The sequence below is a fragment of the Lissotriton helveticus genome, chromosome 6, assembly GCF_964261635.1.
Source record: "Lissotriton helveticus chromosome 6, aLisHel1.1, whole genome shotgun sequence".
NCBI classification, from domain to species: domain Eukaryota; kingdom Metazoa; phylum Chordata; class Amphibia; order Caudata; family Salamandridae; genus Lissotriton; species Lissotriton helveticus.
In genome coordinates, this window is record NC_136067.1 from 1,621,325,967 (window position 1) to 1,621,350,395 (window position 24,429).

The 24,429-nt window shown below is 47.7% G+C and overlaps 1 protein-coding gene across 2 annotated transcripts in view; it reads left to right on the forward strand.

Annotated features, from left to right (window-relative positions):
- The window catches only part of LOC144761840 (uncharacterized), a 364,775-nt gene that overhangs the window by 75,895 nt on the left and 264,451 nt on the right, over nucleotides 1-24,429 (forward strand). Inside the window, exon 1 of one of the 2 annotated variants that reach the window (XM_078647068.1) lies at nucleotides 4,857-4,912. The exons of the other annotated variant lie outside the window; for it this stretch is intronic. The gene's annotated coding sequence lies outside the window, so the exon portion shown is untranslated. Of the gene's footprint in view, nucleotides 1-4,856; nucleotides 4,913-24,429 lie in introns of those variants that run through there. 2 annotated transcript variants of the gene reach the window in all.

The following is a 24,429-nucleotide window of genomic DNA, read 5'->3' on the forward strand; positions in this document are numbered from 1 at the left end:
ACGTGAGTCCCTTGCTCACTTGGCGACTGGATTCAAGATAGCCTGGCTGATGAGGATTATGAATCCGAAACCGGTCCCAGGATGCTTGTTTCCGGTCCAGGGAAGACATGGCTTGGCAGTTCGGGCTGGACTGTTCCCATGAGGCACAGGGTCAGACTGATTTGCATATGGCCATGTCTGAACTGGGGTGGCTGAGTGAGCTAAAGAATGGTGATGGATTAAACCCAGATCAGTTGACTGAGGGTGAGTGTTTGATTTGCTCAAACGCTCCGTCCATCATCCCCTTTTGTATCGCTTTGTTCGCCCTAAGTGTGGCAGGGTATGCTCAAACGTGAGTCCCTTGCTCACTTGGCCACTGGATTCAAGATAGCCTGGCTGATGAGGATTATGAATCCGAAACCGGTCCCAGGATGCTTGTTTCCGGTCCAGGGAAGACATGGCTTGGCAGTTCGGGCTGGACTGTTCCCATGAGGCACAGGGTCAGACTGGTTTGCATATGGCCATGTCTGAACTGGGGTGGCTGAGTGAGCTAAAGAATGGTGATGGATTAAACCCAGATCAGTTGACTGGGGGTGAGTGTTTGATTTGCTCAAACGCTCCGTCCATCATCCCCTTTTGTATCGCTTTGTTCGTCCTAAGTGTGGCAGGGTATGCTCAGACGTGAGTCCCTTGCTCACTTGGCTACTGGATTCAAGATAGCCTGGCTGATGAGGATTATGAATCCGAAACCGGTCCCAGGATGCTTGTTTCCGGTCCAGGGAAGACATGGCTTGGCAGTTCGGGCTGGACTGTTCCCATGAGGCACAGGGTCAGACTGATTTGCATATGGCCATGTCTGAACTGGGGTGGCTGAGTGAGTTAAAGAATGGTGATGGATTAAACCCAGATCAGTTGACTGAGGGTGAGTGTTTGATTTGCTCAAACGCTCCGTCCATCATCCCCTTTTGTATCGCTTTGTTCGCCCTAAGTGTGGCAGGGTATGCTCAGACGTGAGTCCCTTGCTCACTTGGCCACTGGATTCAAGATAGCCTGGCTGATGAGGATTATGAATCCGAAACCTGTCCCAGGATGCTTGTTTCCGGTCCAGGGAAGACATGGCTTGGCAGTTCGGGCTGGACTGTTCCCATGAAGCACAGGGTCAGACTGATTTGCATATGGCCATTTCTGAACTGGGGTGGCTGAGTGAGCTAAAGAATGGTGATGGATTAAACCCAGATCAGTTGACTGGGGGTGAGTGTTTGATTTGCTCAAACGCTCCGTCCATCATCCCCTTTTGTATCGCTTTGTTCGCCCTAAGTGTGGCAGGGTATGCTCAGACGTGAGTCCCTTGCTCACTTGGCCACTGGATTCAAGATAGCCTGGCTGATGAGGATTATGAATCCGAAACCGGTCCCAGGATGCTTGTTTCCGGTCCAGGGAAGACATGGCTTGGCAGTTCGGGCTGGACTGTTCCCATGAGGCACAGGGTCAGACTGATTTGCATATGGCCATGTCTGAACTGGGGTGGCTGAGTTAGCTAAAGAATGGTGATAGATTAAACCCAGATCAGTTGACTGGGGGTGAGTGTTTAATTTGCTCAAACGCTCCGTCCATCATCCCCTTTTGTATCGCTTTGTTCGCCCTAAGTGTGGCAGGGTATGCTCAGACGTGAGTCCCTTGCTCACTTGGCGACTGGATTCAAGATAGCCTGGCTGATGAGGATTATGAATCCGAAACCGGTCCCAGGATGCTTGTTTCCGGTCCAGGGAAGACATGGCTTGGCAGTTCGGGCTGGACTGTTCCCATGAGGCACAGGGTCAGACTGATTTGCATATGGCCATGTCTGAACTGGGGTGGCTGAGTGAGCTAAAGAATGGTGATGGATTAAACCCAGATCAGTTGACTGAGGGTGAGTGTTTGATTTGCTCAAACGCTCCGTCCATCATCCCCTTTTGTATCGCTTTGTTCGCCCTAAGTGTGGCAGGGTATGCTCAGACGTGAGTCCCTTGCTCACTTGGCCACTGGATTCAAGATAGCCTGGCTGATGAGGATTATGAATCCGAAACCGGTCCCAGGATGCTTGTTTCCGGTCCAGGGAAGACATGGCTTGGCAGTTCGGGCTGGACTGTTCCCATGAGGCACAGGGTCAGACTGGTTTGCATATGGCCATGTCTGAACTGGGGTGGCTGAGTGAGCTAAAGAATGGTGATGGATTAAACCCAGATCAGTTGACTGGGGGTGAGTGTTTGATTTGCTCAAACGCTCCGTCCATCATCCCCTTTTGTATCGCTTTGTTCGTCCTAAGTGTGGCAGGGTATGCTCAGACGTGAGTCCCTTGCTCACTTGGCTACTGGATTCAAGATAGCCTGGCTGATGAGGATTATGAATCCGAAACCGGTCCCAGGATGCTTGTTTCCGGTCCAGGGAAGACATGGCTTGGCAGTTCGGGCTGGACTGTTCCCATGAGGCACAGGGTCAGACTGATTTGCATATGGCCATGTCTGAACTGGGGTGGCTGAGTGAGCTAAAGAATGGTGATGGATTAAACCCAGATCAGTTGACTGGGGGTGAGTGTTTGATTTGCTCAAACGCTCCGTCCATCATCCCCTTTTGTATCGCTTTGTTCGCCCTAAGTGTGGCAGGGTATGCTCAGACGTGAGTCCCTTGCTCACTTGGCCACTGGATTCAAGATAGCCTGGCTGATGAGGATTATGAATCCGAAACCGGTCCCAGGATGCTTGTTTCCAGTCCAGGGAAGACATGGCTCGGCAGTTCGGGCTGGGCTGTTCCCATGAGGCACAGGGTCAGACTGATTTGCATATGGCCATGTCTGAACTGGGGTGGCTGAGTGAGCTAAAGAATGGTGATGGATTAAACCCAGATCAGTTGACTGAGGGTGAGTGTTTAATTTGCTCAAACGCTCCGTCCATCATCCCCTTTTGTATCGCTTTGTTCGCCCTAAGTGTGGCAGGGTATGCTCAGACGTGAGTCCCTTGCTCACTTGGCCACTGGATTCAAGATAGCCTGGCTGATGAGGATTATGAATCCGAAACCTGTCCCAGGACGCTTGTTTCCGGTCCAGGGAAGACATGGCTTGGAAGTTCGGGCTGGACTGTTCCCATGAGGCACAGGGTCAGACTGATTTGCATATGGCCATGTCTGAACTGGGGTGGCTGAGTGAGCCAAAGAATGGTGATGGATTAAACCCAGATCAGTTGACTGGGGGTGAGTGTTTGATTTGCTCAAACGCTCCGTCCATCATCCCCTTTTGTATCGCTTTGTTCGCCCTAAGTGTGGCAGGGTATGCTCAGACGTGAGTCCCTTGCTCACTTGGCCACTGGATTCAAGATAGCCTGGCTGATGAGGATTATGAATCCGAAACCGGTCCCAGGATGCTTGTTTCCAGTCCAGGGAAGACATGGCTCGGCAGTTCGGGCTGGGCTGTTCCCATGAGGCACAGGGTCAGACTGATTTGCATATGGCCATGTCTGAACTGGGGTGGCTGAGTGAGCTAAAGAATGGTGATGGATTAAACCCAGATCAGTTGACTGAGGGTGAGTGTTTAATTTGCTCAAACGCTCCGTCCATCATCCCCTTTTGTATCGCTTTGTTCGCCCTAAGTGTGGCAGGGTATGCTCAGACGTGAGTCCCTTGCTCACTTGGCCACTGGATTCAAGATAGCCTGGCTGATGAGGATTATGAATCCGAAACCTGTCCCAGGACGCTTGTTTCCGGTCCAGGGAAGACATGGCTTGGAAGTTCGGGCTGGACTGTTCCCATGAGGCACAGGGTCAGACTGATTTGCATATGGCCATGTCTGAACTGGGGTGGCTGAGTGAGCCAAAGAATGGTGATGGATTAAACCCAGATCAGTTGACTGGGGGTGAGTGTTTGATTTGCTCAAACGCTCCGTCCATCATCCCCTTTTGTATTGCTTTGTTCGCCCTAAGTGTGGCAGGGTATGCTCAGACGTGAGTCCCTTGCTCACTTGGCCACTGGATTCAAGATAGCCTGGCTGATGAGGATTATGAATCCGAAACCGGTCCCAGGATGCTTGTTTCCGGTCCAGGAAAGACATGGCTTGGCAGTTCGGGCTGGACTGTTCCCATGAGGCACAGGGTCAGACTGATTTGCATATGGCCATGTCTGAACTGGGGTGGCTGAGTGAGCTAAAGAATGGTGATGGATTAAACCCAGATCAGTTGACTGGGGGTGAGTGTTTGATATGCTCAAACGCTCCGTCCATCATCCCCTTTTGTAGCGCAATAAGAAGACTATATACAAAGATACCTGTTCCTAATTCAGGATTACAAAATACAATTTCAGGAAGGAAACAGAATTCACAAGACTTTCACAGTGTGAGGGGCGCATCTTTCACCAGCTAATAAAATGCCCATTCGCTTTCTGAACTGTACGTAATCAATGTGCCCGCCGTGCATCCCGGCCATAGAAGGCTTGAAGAAACGTACAATAATTTAAAGCAACCCTGTTGCGCCTCCTCACTGTCAGAGACTTGTCATGAGAAAGGGCCTGGATGACAGGTTTAAGGGTGAGATCGGTACTGCACACAGTACTCTGCTCCTCACTGTGACTGGGTAAGTCGCTTCATCTTCATGTGCCCTGGCAGGTTATTTAAAAATGATGGCTATCAGAAAGAAAAATAAACTTTACACATATTCTAAAAATATTGATAGTGCAAGTGGTCTGAACCTTATCTGTAGTTCATTTGATACAATGTAAACAACTGCATGCGAGAAAAAACAAGTTTATTCAAAAGCTTTCGATGTTTATAGATTGAGCTCGCTGACTGGATTCTAAAATAGCCCATCAACAGCTAAGATTTATGGAGAACGCACAAAAACAGGAATTTAAATAGCAGAAAAGACATGCTTCGCCCTCACCAGGAAGGCCTATGGGTAACAGCTTGTAAGAGGTAACTGAATACTGAGCCATGTGTAATGTGAACGACAAACTGCTTGCAAGTTCATCAGAGAATCGGAGCAAACTTCTTAAAAGCATCCTCGGAGAGTTTTCGCAAACGAGGAGTGGCTTTCAAACAACTATTTGGAATCCTACACCGCGTGCATGCATCGGAGAAATGGAAAGCAATGCCTGAACCGTGCTGCTAACAAGCTGAAATATCGCGTTGAGATTATGTGGGCTATGCCAACTGCTTTTAGTCCCATCATACACGCAAAGTGCATTGTTTACTTATTGCTCCCCGTGCCTAAAAATTACTCAAGCTCCCCATGCCTAAAAATAAATTAATGTGTCTGTCTGTAATGCAACTGAGGTAGGGAGAAGGAGGTGAGTCCGCTGGCTATTGCAAGCTAAGAGACGGAGAAAGGTAGATATGGGAAGGAAGATATGGACGCCGCGCGGCAGAGATAAAAAAAACAAGCTCTTGGCATTGTGTGGCGGGGGAGCGGCATTGCGTTGGGTGGGCGGGGGAGCGGCTTCCTTTGAAGTCTGATGCCGATGGTGTGCGATGTGCACGTGCATGCATCGGAGAAATGGAAAGCAATGCCTGAACCGTGCTGCTAACCAGCTGAAATATCGCGTTGAGATTATGTGGGCGGTGCTAACTGCTTTTAGTCCCATCATACACGCAGAGTGCATTGTTTACTCATTGCTCCCCCTTTCCTAAAAATTACTCAAGCTCCCCGTGCCTAAAAATAAATGAATGTGTCTGCCTGTAATGCAACTGAGGTAGGGAGCAGGAGTTGAGCCTGCTGGCTATTGCAAACTAAGAGACAGAGGAAGGTAGACATGGGAAGGAAGATATGGATGCCGCGCGGCTGAGATAAAGACAAGCATCCCTAATGGGATGGCTAGGCGAGACCTAAAAAGAGGGTAGGAATGTAAGATGGACAAACAATATAAAAGGAAAGAAGAATACAAAGAGAGAAAATGCAAATGGGTGAAAAATTTAAAGGATAACTAATTACAGTATGAGCAGGCTTGTTTCGGTCTTATTTTGTCGGAGTTAGGGCTCATTTGTCGTGTGCTTCCGTTGGTTTATATTCCATCCATGGCCTCTTGCAGCTTTTTCCGGAAATGCTGTAAATGTGGTTTCAGCTGAAAAGTGTTCGTGGATGCAGCGATGGGGGTGACTTTGTTTGTGCGTGTCTCGAGAATGCACAGAATTTAGTAGACTATAGAGGCTGGAATTTGAAGCGATTCCCACGGCCGATAATAAGACACCGTAGACCTCTGTGTAGTATTGCTATATATCCTCCCCAGAGCTCATTGCTGGCTGCAACCTCAAGCCGCGAGAGTCCACTTATCCTCTCCGTTCTAACCTTCCCAGCGGAGCAACTGCTGGAGTTGGCAAGTGTGTGGATAAACTCAATAAGGTTTTGGGATTTTACTAATAGATGGCGTTGTCAATGCAGCTAGGTACAGGTACAGCTGCTGTGTAGCATCTCCTTATTATTGTACGTTTGCTGTGCACAGTATCGCCATGTGATAGCATAGTTGTGCCAAATAAGTATTCTGTTAGACAGCACCAAAGCAGTGTGAACAGCCTTGTCTCACAAGTAAGACATAAGTTTGTGTGAGGCACCAATAACTTCTCATTATGTCAACAAGGACTCAGAAAATGTACCTGCCTTTGACGAAGCTCACAGTTTTGGCATATAAGAGAACTGAAACACAAGGGACAGGCCGATTTCAACACGAAGGGATTGCGTACCCCATTGCATACATTTTCTTTGGAAAGAGAAGAAGCTCTCGGCATTGCGTGGTCGGGGCGGGGGAGCGATTATGTCAACAAGGACTCCGAAAATGTAACTGCCTTTGACAAAGCTCACTGTTTTGGCATATAAGAGAACTGAAACACAAGGGACAGGCCGATTTCAACACGAATGGATTGCGTACCCCATTGCACACATTTTCTTTGGAAAGAGAAGAAGCTCTCGGCATTGCGTGGTGGGGGCGCGACTTCCTTTGAAGTCAAATGGTGTGCGATGTGCACACGCCCCCTGGTGGCAAATGGCAGCTGTTCACAATGCATGTGGTTGTGCTCACATGCACTGTACCCGATCCGCAGTTTGGGTACACTTTTTGAAAGTCTTACTATAATCTCGCTAGCATCCCTAAAGGGATTGCTTAGGCGAGACCTAAAAAGGAGTTTGAAGACACAAAAAATGATCGTTTGATAAATGTGCTTGATGTCGGAGCTAAGTTGTATTCTAAGGCGATTTTGCAGACACTAAAAGATTGGACTGAGACCAATATTACAGTCCCTGTGGATCAAGGAGGCTCTAAACAAGGCCATTCTATGACAGACCATTGGTTCAGTCTGTCTTCTCTTGGGCAGAAGGCAATGGAAATGACAGAGAATCTTTTTTGCTGTTTCATACATTTTAGTTCAGCTTTCGACCTAGTGGATCCCACTATATTGTGGGACAAACTTCGGCACCTGAATGTTCCCTGTAGCTTACTTGCAATTCTTCAGGAACTTTATCACCAGAATTGGGGTCAAGTAGAATTAGATTTAAATAGGTCTCTCTCTTCTAGAATCCCCGTAGGCTAAGACATCCTTTATTTGGATGACTTGGCCATTTTAGATTTGACACAAGAGGGCCTATGGAGGACGTTAGGAAGGTTTAATTTGTATTGTGTGGCTATTAAACTAAAGGGGAATATGGAGAAAACTAAAATAATCACCTTTGGGCATAAAGATGAAACCATATAAGTAGGTATTAGGCAATGATAAGGTGGAGGTGGTAACTTCGTATAAATATGTAGGTACGATGTTTAATAACAAATAACATTGGGCCCAGCACAAAGAAACAGTGATCGCTTGTGCCCTTACCACTAATGGTGACCTAGTCAAATTTAAAACCACATACAGAGGACCTTCTCTGACTCCGGTACTTACCGCCTATAACGCTATGGTTCCAACTCAATGCTTTTATGGGGCTCAATTGTTGACCCTAGATACAGAGGCAAGCTGTGTGAAGGCAAATGCCTGAATAAATTGCTTGACCTTCTCAAAAGCACAATGTGCCCGGTGACGGTGGAAGGCCGTCAGCAAGCTGTCTGGTTCCCGCCTTTCTCAGCTGATATTCCTTTGCTGAATGTTGGAGTGCCTCAGGGCTCCGTTCTGAGTCCTACTCTTTTTAATATTTATATGGCACCTCTGGCACTTCTAGCGGAAAAACTCGGGGCAAAGGTTATTACCTATGCCGATGATTCCCAACTTTTGTTCACGTATGAAAAGGATGAGCCACTAAATGAAAGTTTAATACACCAATGCCTGACCAAAGTGTTTGATTGGTTTTGACAGAACCAACTGTCATGCAATTCCGCCAAAACAGAAATTATCTTTTTCGGACACACCCCTGGTGATGAATGGCAGAATTAATGGCCCCAGGATCAACCTTCTCCACTCAGTCCTGTCACCACTGTGAAAAATCTCGGAGTCATGCTTGATTCGGATCTCTCTATGAAGACGCAGGTTCAATCTGTGACTGGCACGTGTTTTAGGCTCCTTAAAATGATGAGGAACTTCCTACCACTGTTGCCACTGTCCCTTAGGAAGACGGTAGTGTTACATTCTCAGTTATATGTTTTCATTATGCTGTACCTTTAAGTCTGTTTTGTTATGCTTTGAGCTTACTTTAGAACCTAACTGGCTGCTAGGCATCAGGTCACTTATTTCTGTTCCTGCATACCAAGTAGCTGCATTCTCTGTTGCTGTGGTGCTGAAAATAAATATACTTCAAATCATCAAGCTGTTCCTGTGTGATTTACAACAAAATTTGGCGACGAGGAGAACACTGGCTACATTTTCATGGTTTTACAGCAGCACAGGCGTGGATTCTTCATTAGTATATTCAACTCCTGAACCGAGAGATAAATGGTTCGTATTATCGTTTTGAGGAAGTTATTGGATTGATGTTTGTGAAAACGCCGTTTGAAAGAATCCTACCGACATTGAATGACTGAATTTTACATATTTTAAAGCAAATCTGAGCTTTGCTTATCTATGAAAATCTCACCGGCAGCTGGAGCGTGACTTGAGGGTGCGAGGTTGTGCATCCGTCATAACCAACTAGAACGCGGCGCTGCGAGGCGGTGCGAGCTGTAAACAGGGTCGGAGCGAGCTGTAGAATACTCTCGCTCAAGAACGCTCTACTTTGGGAAGCAATGCGAGAGCAAGATAGCGCGAGAGTTTGGTGACGTCATCACGCTGCGTGGCGGCCATTTTCTTGTGTTTGTGGTTGCCACAGTGATATTTTCACCGAGGAAAAGCGGATCCAACGTTTAAGAATGCAATTTTGTTTGTTTTTATCCTTTCTCAGCACTGGAAGTAATAATAGCAATTCTCATCATTTTTATACCATTTTGGGTACAGGAAGTAAGTCAATTTGTTTATAACCCAGGAACCACTAGAAATATTTGACAGTTTGTAAGAGTTTTTAAATAATTTGATCATTTCAACATTTGGTTCAGTGAAGATACTCATCTATTTCTCTAACTCTCCATTTTTCTTGAGTTCATTTATTGTCAGATGGTAATACATTTATTAGACAGGAAGTATTTTTTTGTGTGAAGACATTACTATTTGTGGGCAATATGCAATTCGATCCACCAGAAAAGTTTTTACAAAATAAAGGGGATCCACCAATTCCATGGACACGTTGGAAGGAGGAATTCTTTCATTACATGAAGGCAATTGATGGCGAGCGTATGGGTGCAGAGAGGAAGAAAAGTATTATTTTGCATTGTCTGGGATCAGAAGGACAGATGATTTTTAGGGCTTTACCCCCAATTCCACCTGTGGATGGTGAAGGAACTAATTTGTATAAAGAGGCACTACTTAGGATAGAAAAGAGATGTAAGCCTGTTTCAAACATAGCTCTTAATAGATATAAGTTTTATACTCGTGCACAACAGGATTTAGAATCGTTTGATGGCTTTATTACTGCTCTAAGATCTTTGTCTATACATTGTAACTTTGGAAGTATGTGTGATGAGATGTTGAGAGACCAAATCATTGTTCATGTTAAGAATAAGAAAACACAAGATCGGCTTTGGGAACTTGGGGATACCAAGTTATCTGAAGCCATTGCCATTGCTAAATCTTTAGAGCAGTCTGAAAAGTGGATGCTTACTGTAAAAAAACACAGTGAGCATAAAGCTGATACTTCTGATGAGGTTTGTGTGGTTAAACATATAGATGGACAAGCCATTGACAATATACATCCCGCATCTAATTCTAATAGATTTAACAGTCCTACATTTTTAAAAAGATTTGATAAATCCGTGATATGTTTTAAATGTGGTAGTAGAACTCATGTAGCGTCATATGCTGGATGTACTGCTATCAATAAAGAGTGCAGGAAATGTGGAAGAATAGGACATTTCTCCACAGTTTGCAGGGATGTCAAGAGATTTGTTCAAAATCCTAAAAGTAAAGTAGCTTATGTTACTGAAGTTTCATCTAATACATGCAAGTTTCATCTAATACATGCAAGTGTATGTCTGGTACTAGTGATAGTTGTAATGAGAAGAATAAAGGTTTTGTGGTTTATCTAAGTGAAGGAGTTTCAATTGTTAATGATTCAGTTGAAGGTCATTTCACAAATAAACCCATTTGTGAAATGTTTGTTTTAGGTGTAAAAATTGACCTTATGGCTGATTCAGGTTCGCCTTGGACCATCATTTCGAAGGAGTATTTTGATGAGCGTTTAGAACGTTTATTGAATTTTTCAGATATTTTACCATCGGATATATGTGCTGCGAGCTTTGATGGTTCAAAGATTGATATGTTGGGATATTTTGTTATTAATCTCACTTTCAAACCAGGTGTGTTGAAGTTAAATTGTATGTTGCACTTAAAGGGGTGAATGTAAACGGATGGAAAGATCAGTGGAAATTTGGGATTATACTTAATCCTCGTGCTAAGGATCCTGTGATGCTTGATGAAAATCTTGTATTTGAGAACATTTCTGCTCTTATGAATGAAAAGAAGACTGATTTCATCAAATCAGAATTTAAAGATGTTTTTTCAGATAAGTTAGGCATGATTCAGAACTACTCTCATAAAATAAAACTTAAATCTGGTGTTGTTCCAGTCAAACAAAAGTTAAGAGGAGTACCGATTAATGTTAGAGAAGATCTCAAAAATACTTTGGATGAATTCGTTTCTGAAACAATTATTGAACCCATAGATTCTGCGGAATGGGTTTCTCCCATTGTTTTAGTGAGGAAACCCGATAAAAGTTTGAGAATATGTATCGATCTCAGGGCCTTGAATGCTGCCATCATTTTGGACTGCCATCCCCTCCCCAATATAAATGAAGTTGTTTCTATGTTGGAGGGGGCTAAGGTTTTCTCCACACTCGATTTAAGATCGGCCTATCATCAAATTCCTCTTACGGATTAGTCAAAATGTCTCACAGCCTTTATCACTCCCCAGGGTTTATATCAATATAATAGAATGCCGTTTGGTTTAGCTTCGGCGGCCTCTGTATTTCAGAGTTATGTTTAACATTTTCAGAGATGTGGACCGTTTTGTCAAGTGTTTTCAGGACGAAATTTTAATATATTCTAGAAATGATGAGGAGCCTGTAGTACATTTGCGTTGTGTATGTAACAAATTGAGGGAGAATGGCTTGACTTTGAAGTCAAGTAAATGTAAATTGTTCCAAACCTCAGTTAAATATCTAGGTCATACATTGTCGGCGGATGGTGTTGTACCTAAGATATCAAATGTACAAGGTATAAGCGAAGCTCCTCCTCCCAGTAATAGAGATCAGTTACTGTCATTCGCAGGAATGTGCAAATATTACAGTAAGTTCGTGAACAATTTTGCAACCAAAATGGAACCCCTTAGGAAACTACTAAGACATGATAATTCTTTTGTATGGGAAACTGAACAACAGTCTGCTTTTGAGCTTGTTAAATCAGATATATTGCATGCCCCCACACTCAGACCTTTTTGTTTAAACAAAATATGTATAATTACAGTTGATGCCAGCATGTATGGCATTGGATCTGTGTTATCTCAAACCTGTGACAAAGAAGAATGGAATGTATGCTTTGCATCTCGCACACTTAATGAAACTGAACGCAGGTATGCTGTCATGGAGAAAGAGCTTTTAGCTTGTGTGTGGGCGATTGAACATTTCAGGAACTATATTGGGGCAGTAAATTTGTGTTAAGAACTGATCATAAACCTTTAGTTAATATACTTTCTCCAGGTGGTGGGTGGAATTCTACTGCACGTATTTCCAGGTTGACCTCTAGACTACAGGAGTATTGTTTTACACCGGAGTTTGTTCCAGGTAAAAAGAATGTTGTTGCAGATTTCATGTCTCATCACCCATGTCAAATATCTTGTTGTAAAACTTTGGATGATACTGATGTAGTCACTTGTTTACAAGATGTTTTATAAGGTTCTTTTGATGAGATTTCTGAAGAAGCTAGGAAATCTGCAGAAAATCAAGATCTTTCTTTACAAACTATAAAAAATATATCCTAGAGGGTTGGCCTGATAAGAAAAATTTGACAGAAAATTTCATGCCAATGTTTAATGTGTTTAGTGAGTTAGAGCTTGAGAACAATTTAATTTTTAAATCTGGAAAATGTGTACCACCTTTTGCCATGCAAAATGTTATTTTGGATTTGGCGCATAAAACACATCCAGGAATCTCTGCGATGAAAAGGTTAATAAGAAATTATTTTTGGTGGCCAGGCCTAGAATGGATGGTGGATCGTAAAGTAAGAGAGTGTGCAGTTTGCATGGGAAATGAGCAAATGTTAAAATTTAATGTTCCTCGTTTGAAGAATACCTCCTGGCCCATTGATCCTTGAAAAAATTTGCATTTGATATTTCGGGTCCTTTTTAGGTCTCGCACCTGCGAACCGGATCGCGAAATCCGTCTCTGCGAGACTTATTGTGATCATTTCAGTTTTCCAGGACTCAAGGGGAACAGACAAGAGACAAGAGATGTGAATGCCAGATTAGGTTGCTGTGAAGAGCATGTCAGTTTCAGTTTTACACGAGCAGTTCTACATTTTGTTACTTTGTTGCAGTTTTAAAGGCTGGTTTGTGAAGAGCATGTCAGTTTCAGTTTTCCCTTGCCAACTGCGTGCAAAGAGCTTCTGCATACAATTTTTTTTTATGGGTGTTTTTAATATAATGTGCGTGTTTTAATACAACGAGTGTGTTGAAAAGTAGGTGTTTTGATATAATTAGTGCCTAAAAAAGTGTTTGTGTTTAAGTACAATAATAATGTGCGTGTTTTCAATACAATGAGCGTGTTAGGAAGTGTTTGTGCTGTAGAGTGGAGTGCTGCGCTGTAGAGTGGAGTGCTGTAGAGTAGAGCGCTGCGCTGTAGAGTGGAGCGCTGTGCTGTAGAGTGGAGGGCTGCGCTGTACAGTAGAATGCTGCATTGTGTAGTGTTGCGCTGTAGAGTGCTGCGTTGCGCTGTACAGTGGTGCGCTGCGCTGTAGAGTGAAGCGCTGCGTTGTAGAGTGGAGCACTGTATAGTGGAGTGGTGTGTTGTAGAGTGGACTGGTGCGCTTTGTGGAGCACTGCGCTGTAGAGTGGAGCCCTGCGCTGTAGAGTGGAGCACTGCGCTGTAGAGTGGAGTACTGCACCATAGAGTGGAGCGCAGTGGAGTGTTGCATTGTGTAGTGCTGCGCTGTAGAGTGGAGCGCTGCGCTGTAGAGTGGAGCGCTGCGCTGTAGAGTGGAGCGCTGCGCTATAGAGCGCTGCGCTGTGGAGCGCTGCGCTGTAGAGTGGAGCGCTGCGCTGTAGAGTGGAGTGCTGCGCTGTAGAGTGGAGCGCTGTAGAGCGCTGCGCTGTAGAGTGCTGCGCTGTAGAGTGGAGCGCTGCGCTGTAGAGTGGAGCGCTGCGCTGTAGAGTGGAGCGCTGCGCTGTAGAGTGGAGCGCTGCGCTGTAGAGTGGAGCTGTAGAGTGGAGCGCTGCGCTGTAGAGTGGAGCGCTGCGCTGTAGAGTGGAGCGCTGCGCTGTAGAGTGGAGCGCTGCGCTGTAGAGTGCAGTGCTGCGCTGTAGAGTGCAGCGCTGCGCTGTAGAGTGGAGTGCTATACTGGGAAGTTCTGTGCTTTAGAGTGGAGTGCTATACTGGGAAGTTCTGTGCTGTAGAGTGGAGTGCTGCGTTGTGGAGTGTTGCGTTGTAGAGTGGAGTGTTGCGTTGTAGAGTGGAGTGTTGCATTGTAGAGTAGAGTGTTGCGTTGTAGAGTGGAGTGTTGCGTTGTAGAGTGGAGTGTTGCGTTGTAGAGTGGAGTGTTGCGTTGTAGAGTGGAGTGTTGCGTTGTAGAATGGGGTGTTGCGCTGTAGAGTGGAGTGTCGCGCTGTAGAGTGGTGTTGCGCTGTAGATCGGCGCGCTGTAGTGGCGCGCTGCCCTGTAGAGTGGCGCGCTGTGCTGCAGACTGGACCGCTGCGCTGTAGAGTGAGTGCTCCTCTGTAGAGTGGAATGCTGCGCTGTGGAGTGCTAAATTGGGAAGGTCTGCGCTGTAAAACGGAGTGTTGTGTTGTGTAGTGTTGCACTGTAGAGTGGAGTGTTGCGCTGTAGAGTGGAGTGTTGCGCTGTAGAGTGGAGTGTTGCGCTGTAGAGTGGAGTGTTGTGCTGTAGAGTGGAGTGTTGCGCTGTAGAGTGGTGTGCTTTGTGGAGTAGTGCATTGTAGAGTGGAGCATTGCGCTGTAGAATGGAGCACTGCGCTGTAGAGTGGAGCACTGCAATGTACAGTGGAGCAGTTCGCTGTAGAGTGGAGCGCTGTACTGTAGAGTGGAGTGCTGCATTGTATAGTGCTGCGCTGTAGAGTGGAGTGCTGGACTATGAAGTGCTACACTGTAGAGTGGAGTGCTGCGTTTTGTAGTGCTGCGCTGTAGAGTGGAGCGCTGCGCTGTAGAGTGGAGCGCTGCGCTGTGGAGTGGAGCGCTGCGCTGTAGAGTGGAGCGCTGCGCTGTAGAGTGGAGCGCTGCGCTGTAGAGTGGAGCGCTGCGCTGTGGAGCGCTGCGCTGTAGAGTGGAGCACTGCGCTGTAGAGTGCTGCGCTGTAGAGTGGAGCGCTCCGCTGTAGAGTGGAGCGCTGCGCTGTAGAGTGGAGCGCTGCGCTGTAGAGTGGAGCGCTGCGCTGTAGAGTGGAGCGCTGCGCTGTAGAGTGGAGCGCTGCGCTGTAGAGTGGAGCGCTGCGCTGTAGAGTGGAGCGCTGTGCTGCGCTGTAGAGTGGAGCGCTGCGCTGTAGAGTGGAGCGCTGCGCTGTAGAGTGGAGTGCTATACTGGGAAGTTCTGTGCTTTAGAGTGGAGTGCTATACTGGGAAGTTCTGTGCTGTAGAGTGGAGTGCTGCGTTGTGGAGTGTTGCGTTGTAGAGTGGAGTGTTGCGTTGTAGAGTGGAGTGTTGCGTTGTAGAGTGGAGTGTTGCGTTGTAGAGTGGAGTGTTGCGTTGTAGAGAGGAGTGTTGCGTTGTAGAGTGGAGTGTTGCATTGTAGAGTGGAGTGTTGCGTTGTAGAGTGGAGTGTCGCGCTGTAGAGTGGTGTTGCGCTGTGGATCGGCGCGCTGTAGTGGCGCGCTGCGCTGTAGAGTGGCGCGCTGTGCTGCAGACTGGACCGCTGCGCTGTAGAGTGAGTGCTCCTCTGTAGAGTGGAATGCTGCGCTGTGGAGTGCTAAATTGGGACGGTCTGCGCTGTAAAACGGAGTGTTGTGTTGTGTAGTGTTGCGCTGTAGAGTGGAGTGTTGCGCTGTAGAGTGGAGTGTTGCGCTGTAGAGTGGAGTGTTGCGCTGTAGAGTGTAGTGTTGCGCTGTAGAGTGGAGTGTTGCGCTGTAGAGTGGTGTGCTTTGTGGAGTAGTGCATTGTAGAGTGGAGCATTGCGCTGTAGAAAGGAGCACTGCGCTGTAGAGTGGAGCACTGCAATGTACAGTGGAGCAGTTCGCTGTAGAGTGGAGCGCTGTACTGTAGAGTGGAGTGCTGCATTGTATAGTGCTGCGCTGTAGAGTGGAGTGCTGGACTATGAAGTGCTACACTGTAGAGTGGAGTGCTGCGTTTTGTAGTGCTGCGCTGTAGAGTGGAGCGTTGCGCTGTAGAGTGGAGCGTTGCGCTGTAGAGTGGAGCGCTGTGCTGTAGAGTGGAGCGCTGCGCTGTAGAGTGGAGCGCTGCGCTGCAGAGTGGAGCGCTGCGCTGCAGAGTGGAGCGCTGCGCTGCAGAGTGGAGCGCTGCGCTGCAGAGTGGAGCGCTGCGCTGTAGAGTGGAGCGCTGCGCTGTAGAGTGGAGCGCTGCGCTGTAGAGTTGAGCACTATACTGGGAAGTTCTGTGCTGTAGAGTGGAGTGCTGCGCTGTGTAGTGCTGCACTGTAGAGTGGAGTGTTGCGCTGTAGAGTGGAGTGTTGCGCTGTAGAGTGGAGTGTTGCGCTGTAGAGTGGAGTGTTGCGCTGTAGAGTGGAGTGTTGCGCTGTAGAGTGGAGTGCTGTGCTTTGTGGAGTAGTGCATTGTAGAGTGGAGCACTGCGCTGTAGAATGGAGCACTGCGCTGTAGAGTGGAGCACTGCAATGTAGAGTGGAGCGCTGTACTGTAGAGTGGAGTGCTGCATTGTATAGTGCTGCGCTGTAGAGTGAAGTGCTACACTGTAGAGTGGAGTGCTGCGTTTTGTAGTGCTGCGCTGTAGAGTGGAGCGCTGCGCTGTAGAGTGGAGCGCTGCGCTGTAGAGTGGAGCGCTGCGCTGTAGAGTGGAGCGCTGCGCTGTAGAGTGGAGTGCTATACTGGGAAGTTCTGTGCTGTAGAGTGGAGTGCTGTGTTGTGTAGTGCTGCACTGTAGAGTGGAGTGTTGCGTTGTAGAGTGGAGTGCTGCGTTGTGTAGTGCTGCACTGTAGAGTGGAGTGTTGCGTTGTAGAGTGGAGTGTTGCGTTGTAGAGTGAAGTGTTGCGTTGTAGAGTGGAGCGCTGCGCTGTAGAGTGGAGCGCTATACTGGGAAGTTCTGTGCTGTAGAGTGGAGTGCTGCGTTGTGTAGTGCTGCGCTGTAGAGTGGAGTGTTGCTTGTAGAGTGGAGTGTTGCGTTGTAGAGTGGAGTGTTGCGTTGTAGAGTGAAGTGTTGCGTTGTAGAGTGGAGTGTTGCGCTGTAGAGTGGAGTGTCACGCTGTAGAGTGGTGTTGCGCTGTAGATCGGTGCACTGTGCTGTAGTGGCGCGCTGCGTGGTACAGTGGCGCGCTGTGCTGCAGACTGGACCGCTGCGCTGTAGAGCGCTGCGCTGTAGAGCACTGCGCTGTAGAGTGAGTGCTCCTCTGTAGTGTGGAATGCTGGGCTGAACAGTGGAGTGCTAAATTGGGAAGGTCTGCGCTGTAAAACGGAGTGTTGTGTTGTGTAGTGTTGCGCTGTAGAGTGGAGTGCTGCATTGTATAGTGCTGCGCTGTAGAGTGGAGTGCTGGACTATGAAGTGCTACACTGTAGAGTGGAGTGCTGCGTTTTGTAGTGCTGCGCTGTAGAGTGGAGCGCTGCGCTGTAGAGTGGAGCGCTGCGCTGTAGAGTGGAGCGCTATACTGGGAAGTTCTGTTCTGTAGAGTGGAGTGCTGCGTTGTGTAGTGCTGCACTGTAGAGTAGAGTGGAGTGTTGCGTTGTAGAGTGGACTGTTGTTTTGTAGAGTGGAGTGTTGCGTTGTAGAGTGGAGTGTTGCGTTGTAGTGTGGAGTGTTGCGCTGTAGAGTGGAGTGTTGCGCTGTAGAGTGGAGTGTTGCGCTGTAGAGCGGCGCGCTGCGCTGTAGAGTGGCGCGCTGTGCTGTAGAGTGGCGCATTGTGCTGCAGAATGGACCGCTGCAATGTAGAGTGAGTGCTGCTCTGTAGAGTGGAATGCTGCGCTGTACAGTGGAGTGCTAAATTGGGAAGGTCTGCGCTGTAAAACGGAGTGTTGTGTTGTGTAGTGTTGCGCTGTAGAGTGGAGTGTTGCGCTGTAGAGTGGAGTGTTGCGCTGTAGAGTGGAATGTTGCACTGTAGAGTGGAGTGTTGCACTGTAGAGCTGTGGAGTGGTGTGCTGTGTGGAGTAGTGCATTGTTGAGTGGAGCACTGCGCTGTAGAGTGGAGCACTGCAATGTAGAATGGAGCACTGCGCTGTAGAGTGGAGCACTGCAATGTAGAGTGGAGCAGTTCGAGAGACCTGGCGAATTGTAAGGTAAGATGACGCGTACAAAGCTTGAATGCAGTAACGGGCGACCTCAAAGGCCCAATCACACGAACAAAAATGCGATCCTACCTGCCACTGGTTGCAAATACGTCATTAGAGATCAGAGAAACGAGCAGACGAGGTTTTATTGAATGTTTGTGCTGTGTGTGAACAGGTTCCGGATATGACACTTCGGAGAGGCATTTTCCCACAACACAAACTCTGTAACAAAATGTGCCCAACCAAACTGCAAGCGGGCTGCTCTGATTTACTTCGTCCTCTGTTAACTGGTTCATGAATTGGATTGCCAAATGAGCCGTTGTGTTTTAAATATGGAAGAGCAGGTACGGAAGGGCACCTGAAGCAGCTGATTATTTTTTCTCGTCCATTTTGCTGGAGGGACACCTTTCTGAAGGGCAATCAATCACGGAAATATTGTTGTTCCTTTACACCTAAAGAATTCCTTTCCTGATATTAGCGCGGCCGCGGCAGCTAGCTCAACAGACTACGAGGCTAACGTTAAACCAAGAACCCTTTTGCTTGGGGCCTTATAGGCTATCTGCAGACTTTCATTCCTGAGTGCTTTCATTTAATTCTGCCTAATCAGCGGGTGATCTTAGAAGTTACAATCGGATCGGCGGACCCCATCACGCTAACCAAAAAAATACAGCGTTGGTGTTAACGGTCCGACCGGTCCAGGCGGCGACAGCATAGCATTGGCAATTGGGATCCCTAGTTAGCTCAGCTGGCTTCGGGTAGTTAGTAAAAGTTGAAAAATCACAATGAATACAAGAATTCCATTACTGCTGCAGAGCTTGAAATTGGAGAGTATTAAAAGAATGCTTGCCCTTAACATGAAGTGAAACTTATATTCGCCCCCCCCCTCCTCCTCTTCCCTAGCCACCGGAATAAAACAAAGTGTGGGAGCTGACCGGGTCAGCTTAACTTAAAACTGTAAGTGCTTGCTTTCCTTAATTTAATTAGTATCTTACCGTTATTCGTGGTGGGACCAGTCGGCAGGCCAGGACACACACACGTTGCTAGCTAGATGCACACTGGACTGCTCAGTTGTACTTTGGTGATGGCTGCCTGCTTGCTATCAGGCCGCAGTCTGCAGTGCCAGTGCCAGCCCAGTCCGTCCTGTAGTACTGTACACACACACACAGTACTGGCTGCAGTGCCACGCCACCAGACCGTCACCTGATCAGACAGTTGCACAGCCCTTCGTCTTCGTCGTCGGTCGGGTTGGGCTGGGCCTCCGGGCTAACTTAGGATGACTCATGGGGTGGGGAGCTGCTGCCTGCTGCTGTAACTGCGCAGCCGCAGCGCGTTGGTTATGCTGGGGCGTGGCAGCCTGAGCCAAAGTGAAAAAAATCGGCGCACACTTCCGCGCACAGAGCCCCTACCCCCATCAGAACCTCCAGCCTGACCCCACCAACTTCCGCAGCCCGCCCACCCCACTGGCAAACAAACTGTCAACAACTCTGCGCCGCCATGATGATGATGATGAAACGAACTTTCCTTCACAGTCCTGCCAAGTTGATGAAACGAACTTTCCTTCACAGTCCTGCCAAGTATCACGCTTTACGTGTGACACTAACGCATTTCAGTGTAGTGATCCGCATCACCGCACTGAAATGCATTGTCACGCATTATAGCGCCTCCTCAGCTGCCACATGGAGCGCTGCTATAATGCACATATGATGGACTGAGGTGCCTCTCAGCGCCGTGTGCACTGCTCCCGGTAGGCAGAGGCTGGCTAAAAATCTGCTTGCAGCTCTACAAGAACTGACTGCCACAATGTAATTGTAGCCAAGTTAGGCATACACTGGGGGCCGACTCACGTGGCGCCGAATTTAGACTGACGTCACTACAGTCTAGTGCCCAATGGTAGACTCTTGACTGACAGCAAGATACAATAGCTACCTTGAGTCAGGGTCCGTCCTGCTGCTGCCAGCCGCGCTTTTCGAAGTTCAATTGCGCAGCTGCTCTGACCGCTCTCACTGCAGCGGGGTGCGTGCCTGGGGATGAGGTGCTGGATTTCCGCCGTCGGCATTGCTTAGGAATCCAATCTGGAATCGGATCCCACCTGTAGAGTGGAGCGCTGCGCTGTAGAGTGGAGCACTGCGCTGTAGAGTGGAGCGCTGCGCTGTAGAGTGGAGCGCTGCGCTGTAGAGTGGAGCGCTGCGCTGTAGAGTGGAGCGCTGCGCTGTAGAGTGCTGCATTGTGTAGCGCTGTGCTGTAGAGTGGTGCGCTGCGCTGTAGACTGGTGCACTGCGCTGTAGAGTGGTGCGCTGCGCTGTAGAGTGGTGCGCTGCGCTGTAGAGTGGAGCGCTGCGCTGTAGAGTGGAGCGCTGCGCTGTAGAGTGGAGCGCTGCGCTGTAGAATGGAGCGCTGCGCTGTAGAGTGGAGCGCAGCGCTGTAGAGTGGAGCGCAGCGCTGTAGAGTGGAGCGCTGCGCTGTAGAGTGGAGCGCTGCAGAGTGGAGCGCTGCGCTGCAGAGTGGAGCGCTGCGGAGTGGAGCGCTGCGCTGTGGAGCGGAGCGCTGCGCTGTGGAGCGGAGCGCTGCGCTGTGCAGCGGAGCGCTGCGCAGCGGAGCGCTGTGGAGCGCTGTAGAGTGGAGCGCTGTGCTGTGGAGTGCTGCGCTGTAGAGTGGAGTGCTGGACTATGAAGTGCTACACTGTAGAGTGGAGTGCTGCGTTTTGTAGAGTGGAGCGCTGCGCTGTAGAATGGAGCGCTGCGCTGTAGAGTGGAGCGCAGCGCTGTAGAGTGGAGCGCAGCGCTGTAGAGTGGAGCGCTGCGCTGTAGAGTGGAGCGCTGCAGAGTGGAGCGCTGCGCTGCAGAGTGGAGCGCTGCGCTGCGGAGTGGAGCGCTGCGCTGTGGAGCGGAGCGCTGCGCTGTGGAGCGGAGCGCTGCGCTGTGCAGCGGAGCGCTGCGCAGCGGAGCGCTGTGGAGCGCTGTAGAGTGGAGCGCTGTGCTGTGGAGTGCTGCGCTGTAGAGTGGAGTGCTGGACTATGAAGTGCTACACTGTAGAGTGGAGTGCTGCGTTTTGTAGTGCTGCGCTGTAGAGTGGAGCGCTGTGCTGTAGAGTGGAGCGCTGCGCTGTAGAGTGGAGCGCTGCGCTGTAGAGTGGAGCGCTGCGCTGTAGAGTGGAGCGCTGCGCTGTAGAGTGGAGCGCAGCGCTGTAGAGTGAAGCGCTGCGCTGTAGAGTGGAGCGCTGCGCTGTAGAGTGGAGCGCAGCGCTGTAGAGTGGAGCGCTGCAGAGTGGAGCACTGCAGAGTGGAGCGCTGCGCTGCAGAGTGGAGCGCTGCGCTGCAGAGTGGAGCGCTGCGCTGCAGAGTGGAGCACTGCGCTGCAGAGTGGAGCGCTGCGCTGCAGAGTGGCGCAAATAAATTTAATAATAAAAAAAAATTATAAATAAATAAAACAAACAAATCTAAATCATAAAATAGCAAATCGTCCATTCATTATAATACCTAGATTAGATCACCAAATCCAACAGAGGACAGTTTAGGATTTCTAAAATTGTTGGGCATCAGCTCCCTTATTGCTCTACTGACCCCCTCCCTTTTTAGGCCTCAAAATAAACAAACCACGGACAGAGCAGAGACCCGTGGAGGGGTCAATAACAGGGTGTCAGAGGAGGCAATAACATGGCCTCATAAAGGGTAACAACGTATAACAGTGATAAAGGAGAAGCAATAATGGCATAAGGCAGGACAATAATAGCACATGGAATGGGTTAATAACAGGGCAATAAATAAGGAAATCCTACTACACTAGAGGGGGCGTTAAGGGCGCAGTTCATATAAGGGAGGGGTTTATATATCATCAGAAAGGACAAAGATGGGCCTCACATATGTCCATAACCGAGCACTGCGGCAAGAATAACAGCAAATTCGATAAGGCAATAATAGGGCCTCCTAGAGGATAAAAGTGGCGCTTCAGATGGGGTAATATTAGGGCATCATAGAGGCTATAATGTCATCAGAGTGAGTAATAACAAGGCATCAAAGAGGATAATAATAAGGCATCTGCGTAGGTAACCGGACACGACAATCATGTAGCACCAGTAAAGAGAATAAACAGGTATCAGAGACACAATAACGGGTCGACATAAAGAGCAATAAGGTAGTATCAGGACCCGATATAACATGATCTGTCCAATAAACTACACACAGGCTCTGGTTAGTACGTACTTGGTCCGCGGGCCGGCCGCAGATGATTCAAAGGAGTAGGACTGTAGTGTTGCAGGCGGTTGGCGCTTTCTCTGGCCTGCAAGCACTGCATGCATGCTGAGTTCACTTCAGGCGAGGCGGCTATTCCAGGTGCGTTTTCTGCCTGCTTGCGGCCTCCACACAGTACTCGGGCTGCGGCTGTCCTAACTCATCGTGAGTTAAGCGGGGGTCCGGTCGGTCAGCTACTAATATTGTCGAGGCCGCAAGGGTTCACAAGAGTTTCCCGATCATGATTATACCTGTCACAGTGAGGGTCACGGCCGGTAATAATATTTAATTTTATGCGCAGGCTATGAAGCAGGAGGCACTCACCTCTCTCGAGTCCCCCACCGCTTCTAATCACCCAGGACCTCACTTCCTGACCAGGCAGCCGGACGTGATGAGGTCACATCCGATTAATAATTCCCCCCCCCCCCTTCCACGGGGCCGCAGCAGCCAGTAGCCACGCCCAGGTCGATTCAAGTTCAGTGTGTGTCTTCAGTGATTAACAGCACCTCAGCGGGGCGCAGCGGGCCTGGGAAATGACAGATTGTAACATTGTAGTACCTCACTGACTCTCAGAGACTGGACCAGAGAGACACATTAACTGTTTAATATCTGAGTCAGCTCTGCTGGCATGTGAGTCTGTAGTGCAGCGCAAAAACGCTTCGGGGGAGAGCTAGTCTTACACTACTAGGCATAACTGACCTGAGTTTGAGAAAATAGCAAAATACCTACCTGTCCAAAAGAAGTATCATGGTCACATCTCAGTTAACCTCTCAGGGGCTATAGTCCTCGGGGTTCATACTGATAAATATTTCAGAACCTTTCTCAATGTGCCAAAACAGCCTGCAGCCAATTTCTTCACCCCTGTGTCAAATGACACATTTTTATCTATGCAAATTTTAAAATTCTTAGCAATAAATTTGAGTTGAAGTTAAGGCCCAAAGATTTAAGGCCAACAGTCCAAAGTCCAACAATTTAAGTGATTTCCTTCTATCAAATTACTGCCTATGGTTTCTCAATATTTACAATGAAGTATTATTTCTTTATTACATGGTTCATGTAAAACTGTATATTAGACTCTAGTTCAAATACCAATCTATAAGCAGCTACCTAATAGCACCCTACTTAAGCTAAATTACATTATGTAGGTTACAGATCAACATAAAGTCAACACATAAGTTTATAACAAAGTCAATATGGCTTTATGCATAATATTATCGACTCTTCTGCAAGTTAGTCTGAGTGTTACAATTTTATTGTTTTAAGATCTTCTAAGATTTCCTTGCTACTCACAAGAATGTAATTCTTAATGTTTGTATGTTTCAATTGTGTTCATATTGCTAACTAAAAAATGTCATTCATAGTCATTGTAATGTCACTCATGACTTCATTAAAATAATAAAAAGATCACATATGATAATTTGAAACAATTAACAACTATGCTTGTAATATTAGGAAATATACGTTACATGCCAGGTTTTTATTGCTCAACTAAACTAATAAAAAATGCCCTTTATTCTAACATACTCTTTCTATTGCACTATAAATTTTTTGCAATTGCTCTATTTCACAGTTTATCTCTTTATACTATATTTTTGTTGTACTTAGTTTTAACAATTCTATATCTATTTCACTCTTGTTCATGCTAACAATTTCCTTTTAACAAGCTTTAGTTAACAGTTCCTAACTGAAACTCTCATTCATACTACATTTTACATTCTCTATTATATGCTCACTTTTACAACCTCACTCAAACTCTCTATATTGCCTTTTTCATGCTTTTACTAACAGCAATATGCACACTGCACAAAGCAATCTACATTCTGCACTCTACAATCTGCATGTTCTACAACACAGCACTCCACTCTGCAGTGCAGCACTCTGCTCTACAACACAATGTTACACTTTACAACACAACATTCCACTCTACAGCACAGCCCTCCACTATACAGCGCGGCACTCCACTCTAGAGCACAGCACTCCACTCTACAGCACAGCAGCCCGCTTCACAGCACGGCACTTTGCTGTACAACGTGGCACTCTACTCTACAGCACAACACTCCACTCAACAATGCAGTACTCTGCTCTACAGCGCAACGCTCA